Source organism: Chinchilla lanigera, unplaced genomic scaffold, assembly GCF_000276665.1.
Source record: "Chinchilla lanigera isolate Chin_1 unplaced genomic scaffold, ChiLan1.0 scaffold00008, whole genome shotgun sequence".
NCBI classification, from domain to species: Eukaryota; Metazoa; Chordata; class Mammalia; order Rodentia; family Chinchillidae; genus Chinchilla; species Chinchilla lanigera.
Window position 1 is genome coordinate 36,200,629 of NW_004955409.1, and position 7,886 is coordinate 36,208,514.

The 7,886-nt window shown below is 43.4% G+C and overlaps 1 long non-coding RNA gene across 1 annotated transcript; it reads right to left on the reverse strand.

The window, feature by feature from the left end:
* Positions 1-1,368: 1,368 nt before the first annotated feature.
* On the reverse strand, positions 1,369-7,347 carry LOC106147742. Its single transcript, XR_001232669.1, has 3 exons — positions 7,334-7,347; positions 6,467-6,531; positions 1,369-2,128 (listed from the first exon to the last, which is right to left on the reverse strand). It is a non-coding gene; the product is annotated as an uncharacterized LOC106147742 (long non-coding RNA).
* Between the last annotated feature and the right edge of the window lie 539 nt (positions 7,348-7,886).

A 7,886-nucleotide genomic window follows, 5' to 3' on the forward strand; every position in this document is an offset into this window, starting at 1 on the left:
GATCCTGTCCTTGCATTGGCTTATCCTGCTTCAGATACTTTCAATGGAGTTTTTATTCTCCTGGATTCTCCTTGAATCTGCCTTATGGTTTCCATTTCTTTCCTATGCTAAGCATTCATCCATAATTTTCTTAAGCTCCTTTTTAAAAAAAATCTGAATCTGCTCTAGAGTCATTAAGCATGTCTTTTTGTTTTGGTTTGGTTTTTTGTTTTGTTGGGTTTTTTTGGTACAGGGAATCAAACTCAGGACCTTGCACTCGCGAGGCAGGCACTGTGCCACTAAGCATGGTTTTCATTGTGGACACCATCTCTGCAGTTATCTGAGAAATTATTTCTGATTTGATTTTTTTCTAGAGCCTCATTCAGTTGCTTTGTTGTTACTTCAGAGAAGTCAGGTTGGTGGCTTTCAGATCGTCCCACCTCATTGACCCCTGGATTTGCCTTTGGTGAACTGGATTTCTGGGGTTGCATCTTGTTTAAGTGCCTTCTCATTTTCTTTTAAGTTTAATTCTTACAGTGACGCTTATAAATTCCCTATGGTGGGTTGCCTTATTGCTAGTACTTAGAACCCTTACAAAATTACTACTTCTCCAAGGTATCTTCCTGGTGTACCTGGTTTTTGGATTTTCAAAATCCAAATTTGCAAGATCCTACCTCTTTAATTTGTTGGGGATGACAAGTTGCTGCCTGCTTGGCCCAGCCCCTGGCTCTTTGGCACTGTGCCACAGTATTTTCTATGACCCTTAGTCAATCTTACTCTTGGAATACCAGGAAGAATAATTGTTTAGAACAATTATGTCACTTTTGGCTAAAGTGGTACCATTAGCAATAACAACAGCATAAAACATAGCCTAGAAAATGACAAACTGAGGTAACCATTAATTTGACACCTTGAACCATATGAACTAGATTTGTGGTTTTATAATAAAATCTGAAACCAAAAAATTATATGCAGTACATAAGCCCTTAATATGTCAATTTTTCCTTCCTGGGTTAAAATTTAAAAGGGGTTAGAGAGAAAACAGGGAAGTAGAAAAGGAAGAGATTAGAAGGCTGGAGGAAAAAGGGGGATCACACTAACTTTGAGAGATGTGCAGAAGACTGAAGGGAAAAAGAGAAGGAAGAGAGAAAAAGAACAGAACAACAACCACAAAGAGGCTAGAAACCTCATTCACATTTATATAAAACAAGATCAAACAAGGAAGGAGAGGAAAAAAAATCAAAAGCACAACAAAAAAAAAAAGAGAGAGAAGGGCTGGGGATTTAGCTCAGTGGCATAGCACCTGCCTGGCAAGGGCAAGGTCATGAGTTCGATTCCTGGTACCAGAAAAAAACCCACCCACCCCACCCAAAAAAGAGAAAGGGCACTTCCAGGTTTGTCTCTGCTGTCACTGGTAAGTAATGTGTGGAGAGAGAGTCCAGATCCATGTTGATTTATCCCAGGAAGCCAGCACTATTTGGCAGGGTAGTAGATAATCTCAGTGATCCTGCATCTAATGGTAAGACCAGACTCACTCAGCTTGCAGGCATAAGCGCACCTTCTGCAGGCCTGAGCCCAGCTGAGAGCCTCTAGATAGAGGCTCTGAGTTCTGCAGCTGCTCTGAGTTCTGAGCTCAGCTGGCCCCTCTCCAAGATGGCTCCCAGCCAATCACTCTCTAGTGTGGGTTGACTTAGCCCTCAGAACTAACTGCCAGCCAGTGCAGTCCTTCACGTTCACTGTTCCCCTCCACTGCTGCATTTCTCTGTGGAGATCTCTGGGGTCACTAGCAGTCACCATGTGTGAACAGGTTTGAATTGGTCCTCTCGTGCAGTGAATCCCATCTCAGAAAGGAGGCGCCACCAGCTACCTCCTGCTTCTTTGTTGAAGTTTTTCTCTTCATTCTTTCCATGGGGTTCAATTCGCACTTCAAATCCTTCCTGGGTCCAGAGGACCCACTTCCCTCCTTCTCATCTCCTCAGGTTGCTAAATTTCAGCATCTGGATGGCAACTCTCAAAGAGGCTCTTTCTCTGCTGCTTATCACTCCACCACCTAGGTCCTCCAGTTTTTGAGCATTTCTAATTGTTGGGATGGTGCACCAGTAAAGTCCTCCTGAAAAATCTTTCCTGGTTTCTCAGTTTCTTGGAAATTCTGCAATATCACATTTCATTAAGGATTTCATCCACTCAATACATTTCATTTGCCACATTTATGCTCACTGCTCCTAGTCTCATCTCTATTGCAGATATACCTCTGGAGTTCCAGACCCAGTGTCTCCTTATTTACATTACATGGTTGTACCCATCCCAACCACCATAAACTCACCATGTTCAAAACAGAACTTCTCATTTTCACTCTTAGGTTTTCCCTTTTAAAACTTCCACTGTAGTTGTCTTTTTGTGTGTTTTTGTGACACAGGTTCTCACTATGTTTTTCAGGATGGCCTTGAATTCACTCTTTGCTCAGGCTACCTCAAATTCATGGTGATACTCCTGCTTCAGCCTCCTGAGTGCTTGCACTACAGGCATATGCCACCATGCCCAGCTAGTAGTCTTCTCTTAGAAACCCAAATATCATCCTAGACCCTTCTTCCTGCCTTGATCCTTACATTCAATCTCTTACCAAATCCTGTCTCTTCAGCCTTCTAATAGTCTCATCAGTAAAGTACTCAGGGCTCTCCAAGTCCATTTAACTGATTTCCCTAATAACCTTCTACTTCCCTCTGGTCTGCTAACTCTGAAGTCAAAGACATAAAACTAATTTTATTCTCATTGGAAACAATTCACTTGTCTCCCCAATCTCTTCAGGATCAAGTCACATTCTTTCACATTTGGCTTTAAGATGACCATGCCTGTCCCTCTGTTTTTATCTTTTAACCACATATAATGCTTCATCCAAACAGAATTGCTTTTTCTTTCTTTCTTCTTCCTTTTTTTGGTACCAGGAATTGAACTGAGGACTCTGTACTTGCAGGCGCTATGCCACTGAGCTATATTACCAGCCCCAGAATTACTTTTTCATCTTTGTTCTCCTAGCAAACTCTGTTACTTGAGAAGTTACCTTTGGAGCTGTTTTTAAAAAGTCTTTATTTTTGCTCAAGCCCAAGTGAGGTGTTCCTCTCTTGAGTATTGCCACAGCCTTGATACTTTCTCTGTCATAGCATCTGATACTCTCTATTATTTGTTTTCTTGCTTGCAATTCTACTAGGCTAGGCAGGGAAGTCAGAAATGAGAAGAGTGAGTTGAACCCATATGTTGGATAAGAATGGGTTGTACCTAGGTGAGGTGGTAGATGCCACTGTCCCAGCAATTGGGAGCCTGAGGCAGGAGAATCGCTATGAGTTCAAGGCCAGCCTGGGGTACAAAGTGAGTTCAAGGCCAGCCTGAACTGCCCAGTGAAACCCTGTCTCAAGAAAAAACCCTTGTTATGGTTTGGTTATGGATGTCCTCCCAAAGCCTCATGAAGTCATGGAACAGGCTTCTAGAGTTCATGATTGATTCATGAGTGAGTGCTACACCCGCCCTGGGGCAGATAGTTTGCACCTGTAAGGGAGAGAAAGAGGCTGCTTGCTGCCACTCCTCCCTTTTGCTCTTATTGCTTTTGCTATCTTCCGCTGCCATGAACTGCTGCCCTCTGCCATGTGCCACCCTGCCATGAAGCCAGCTGAGTATGGACTAAAACCTCCATAGACTGAGCTAAATAAACCTTTCCTTCCTTAACTCTTGGTGTCAGGTATGTCTTAGCAATGAGAGAAAAGTAACCAAGACACCCCTATGGGTTGTAGAGAATCAAAAGGAGCTGGTTTGGAAAATGAGCAGAATCACTATGCAGCATGCAGGGCGCAAATAAAGTTGGAAAAGAAAGTACCACTTAACAGAGACATACTGTTGAGATTCTCTTAGCATCTTGGGTAAACGTGCTTGAATACTCATGGATGATCTAACCCAAGATTAGAATTTTCATAGCACTGCCATGAAATAATGGAAGAGAAAGGCAAGAACATATGTAAGCATGTGGCTGAAAGGTTAAAATGTGGAATCCAAATTGCATGGGTAAGAAGTTCAACAGTGGCAACTGCCTAAGAGTACAGAAGGATGAGTTCAGGACTTAGTGAAATGCAAGAACAAATCTGATGGAAAAAAAGAGAAAGGTAGGAGCTTATGGTCACATAGGGTTTTTGGACTTAAGATGTTGAGGTGATACCAGGCATGGTGGCATTCATCTATAATCCAGCACTCAGGGGTTAAGGCAAAGGGATTTCTAGTTCAGGGCCAGCCACGCTACAGTGAGGTCCTGTTTCCAAAAACAAACAGAACAAAAACTCCAAGAACAGATTATGCCACAGGTAGTAATTAATTCCCACTTGACAGCCTGACCCTGATGGCAGGAAAGTTTTAAAGTTCTTTTGGAAGTTAGCTCTATATTTCTTCTTTTTTGTTTTTTGAGACAGGATCTTACCATGTGGTTCAGGTTGGCCTTGAACTCAATAAGTAGTCCACATTTCTAATGAAATAAGATGAGCAGTTGTATAGTAAGGAGGCCATCTTGTTCTGCCAATCTTTTGCTCTCAAAATTTGCCCTTCCCTGGCATGATGGTGCACACCTATAATCCCAGCACTCGGGAGGCTGAGGCAGGAGGATTGTTGCGAGTTGGAGACCAGCCTAGGCTACAGAGTGAGCTCAAGGCCAGCCTGAACTGCATAGTGAGACTCTGTCTCAAAAAGACAAAAAACAAAACAAAACAAAAAAAACTTGCCCTTATATCCAACATATACCAGTAACAATTCTATTCTCTCATTATGTATAGGGTTAAACCAGTTCTTCAAGGAAGATGTATTTTAAAGCTGCCTCGTATATAAAAATTATTAGATCCTAAAAATACCAAAATAAATTATAGACTCCTTCTGAAGAGTTAGCAATTAGCAAAGGCTAAAGACAAATAAAAAGTAAAATTACAAAAAAAAGTAAAATTACAGTACAGTGACATTAAGTACTACAGACAAAACTGGAAGGACATGTAATGGAAGGCTATAGAGAAGTTTTCATTTGGAGTGTTCAAAAGAAGTTACCCAGGCAGTTACATTGGCAATGGTAGATCTGGCAGTCTAAGGAGGAAGAATAATACCAGGCTTGCAGGCTTTAGAGAACATCCAGATTTCAATTTGAATGCAGCATAGGATTCCAAAGAGGACTGGATGTGTAAGGGCACACCTGTAATCCCAGCACTTGGAAGGCTGAGGGAGGAGGATTGCTGCAAGTTCAGGGCCAGCCTGGGCTACACAGTGAGTTCAAGACCAGCCTGAATTACAAACTGAGACCCTGTCTCACAACAAACAAACAAAAAACCACGTGTACAGTGACCAAGTGTCTACCAAGATGGCTGTCACGGTAATCAAGGTGACAGGCTGAGCCCTTTGCCAAAGAAATGTAGGGCAAACATTGGAAGACAGGAAATAATGGTGGAAGCTTGGTGATGCCAGTATTTGAAAATAAGGCATTAAGAAGTTGTGGTTTTGAAGCAGAAATCCTGACCTAACTGCAGCCATTTTGTTAAATAAAGCTGCAGTCACTCTGTTCTCTGCCACTGAACTTGGCTGAATTATATGATTTGTCATCCAATTGAAACTTCTGTGAATGTACTAAAATAAGTTTGCTACCCACAACTATGCCCACTGCACAAGATACCCATTGTATCATAACCTTCAGTAAAAGCTTATCTCATTCTTGTAACTTCTGTTTATCACCCTATAAATAAGACAAGCTCTCTGTAATCACCATCTCAAACTTTGGAGATTACTCCTCTGGGGTCTGCTAGTGTCAATAAAATTTCCTTTCTTTTCTTGAGCTCCTGGTTACTGCTGATTCAATTTTTCCCACAACAGTTTCTGGCTTTAGAAACTAGGAAGTTGTCAGTTAAATATTGTGGGAAATCCAATCTTATTTTTCTTTTTTAACTATAAACGTTATTGCTTGAGTCGGACATGGTAGTGCACGCCTGTAAGCCCAGCATTTGGGAGGCTGAGGCAGGATTGCCATAAGGTCAAGGCCAGCCTGGGCTAGTGAGTTCAGGGGCAACCTGACCTATACAGCGAGACCCTGTCTCAACAAAAAAAACAAAATCCAAACAAAATATTGATTGTTGAGCCTAGAGAGAGAAAAAAATCATTGTGTAAAAAAGTCAACCCTTACTTTCTGGAATGGCTGAGTAAGAAAGAGCCATAATCACAGAAGTAGGTAAATGAAGTATTTTTCTTTCTTTTTTCTTTTTGAGACAGGGTCTCATTATGCAGTTCAGGCTGGTCTTAAACTTACTTTGAAGCCCAGGCTGCCCTTGAACTTGCAACAGTACTCCTGCCTCAGCCTCCTGAGTGCTGTGATTACAGGTGTGTGCCACACCTGGCTCTAAAGTATTTTTCAAGCCAGAAGTCACTTGTGATTTTCCACAAATCTTATTTCCTCTGGGAGAGAACTTTAACTCAGCTTCTTTACCTGTTGGTTCCAGGTGGCCAACTGGAAGTCATTGTTGGGAGGTCTGATTTCCAGAGACATCTTTCCTGAGGGAGGATCCAGTTTAAAATAACTAAGATACTTCTTGCCATTTCTAACTACTTTGGAAATAAAATTTTGATGACTTAAAAAAAAATAACTAAGATAGCTATCATGACTTCCGGTGGTAGCCCAAGCTATGTTTCCCAGGCGCAGCGCACATTTTTGTTTTTGCTTTTATCTTTTTCTCTTATTTTGCCCAGGTTCACTCGCAGAGGTGGTTTCTCCCATAGCCCTTCACCGCTCACTTTTCAAATAAACTTTTCACACCTTTAAAAAAATAAAATAACTAAAATAGACAAGAGTAAACTTTTTCAAAATAATCTGCAATACAAAATTAACGAACACTATGTACATCTGCAGAGATACGTAAGAACAAGTGCACAAAAAAGAGAAAAAGGGGCCTGGGGATTTAGCTCAGCGGCAAAAGCGCCTGCCTGGCAAGCGCAAGGTCGTGAGTTCAGTTCCCAGTACCGGAGAAAAACCAAAAAAAAAAAAAAAAAAAAAAAAGAGAGAGAGAAAGAGATGGTAAGATTCTTCACCTCCAATTAACAGTAGCAGTCAGGCCAACCAACTTGCAAAGTGAAAAAGTCTGACACTCTCTCTTCTAGCCTCTGTACCTAATCCCTCACTACCCTGCTCTCAACGTTCCCTGAAAAGCCACGGAAGCCTCAGGTGGAGCTTCGGGAAGAGTCCCTTCCCACCGCCACCACGTACTAGGGATTGAGGCCATGGCCTCGCGCTAATTAGGCAAATGTCCTAGCACTAAGCCATATCCCTAGCCGTTTTCATTTCGTAACAAGGTCTCACCAAGCTGCCCGGCGTGGCATCAAACCTGCTATTCTGCCTCAGTCTCCCGCGAAGCTGGGGTTATAGGCGTGGTCTCGCACTCCCAGTAAGTAAAGGCATTTTTATTTATGTACTCGTTCTTTCCATGCGAGTCTATTCGTGACAGGTGGGAGGATTAAGGCGAAACTGAGGCCATAAAACCTTTTACAGGAGCGTAAAGCCGCACCCCTTCAGGGCACGTCCACCTTTTAGGGTTCGCCTCAGCAGCCGGGAGCAAGTCCTATTGGTCTCACGACACACGCTGCGGGGCGTCCACCGGGCGCGCGGCCGCCGCCGCCAGGGCTCTGTCTCCCCGGTCGCGGCCGGGCAAGCGCGGCAGGCACCTCTCTCAGGCCTCTGTCCGCTCGAGTGTGAGGCGGGCGGTGCCGGCCAGTGGTCGCCGGCCATTCCTTCCCGCAGACATGCGTGCGGCCGGGAGGCGACTCTTACCCCGCAAGGGTGTCTGCAGCCTCACAGTCAGGCCTGAGGAGGGCCCCTTTGTGAGACGCTGGCCCCGAAACCTCTCGGCGGCCCA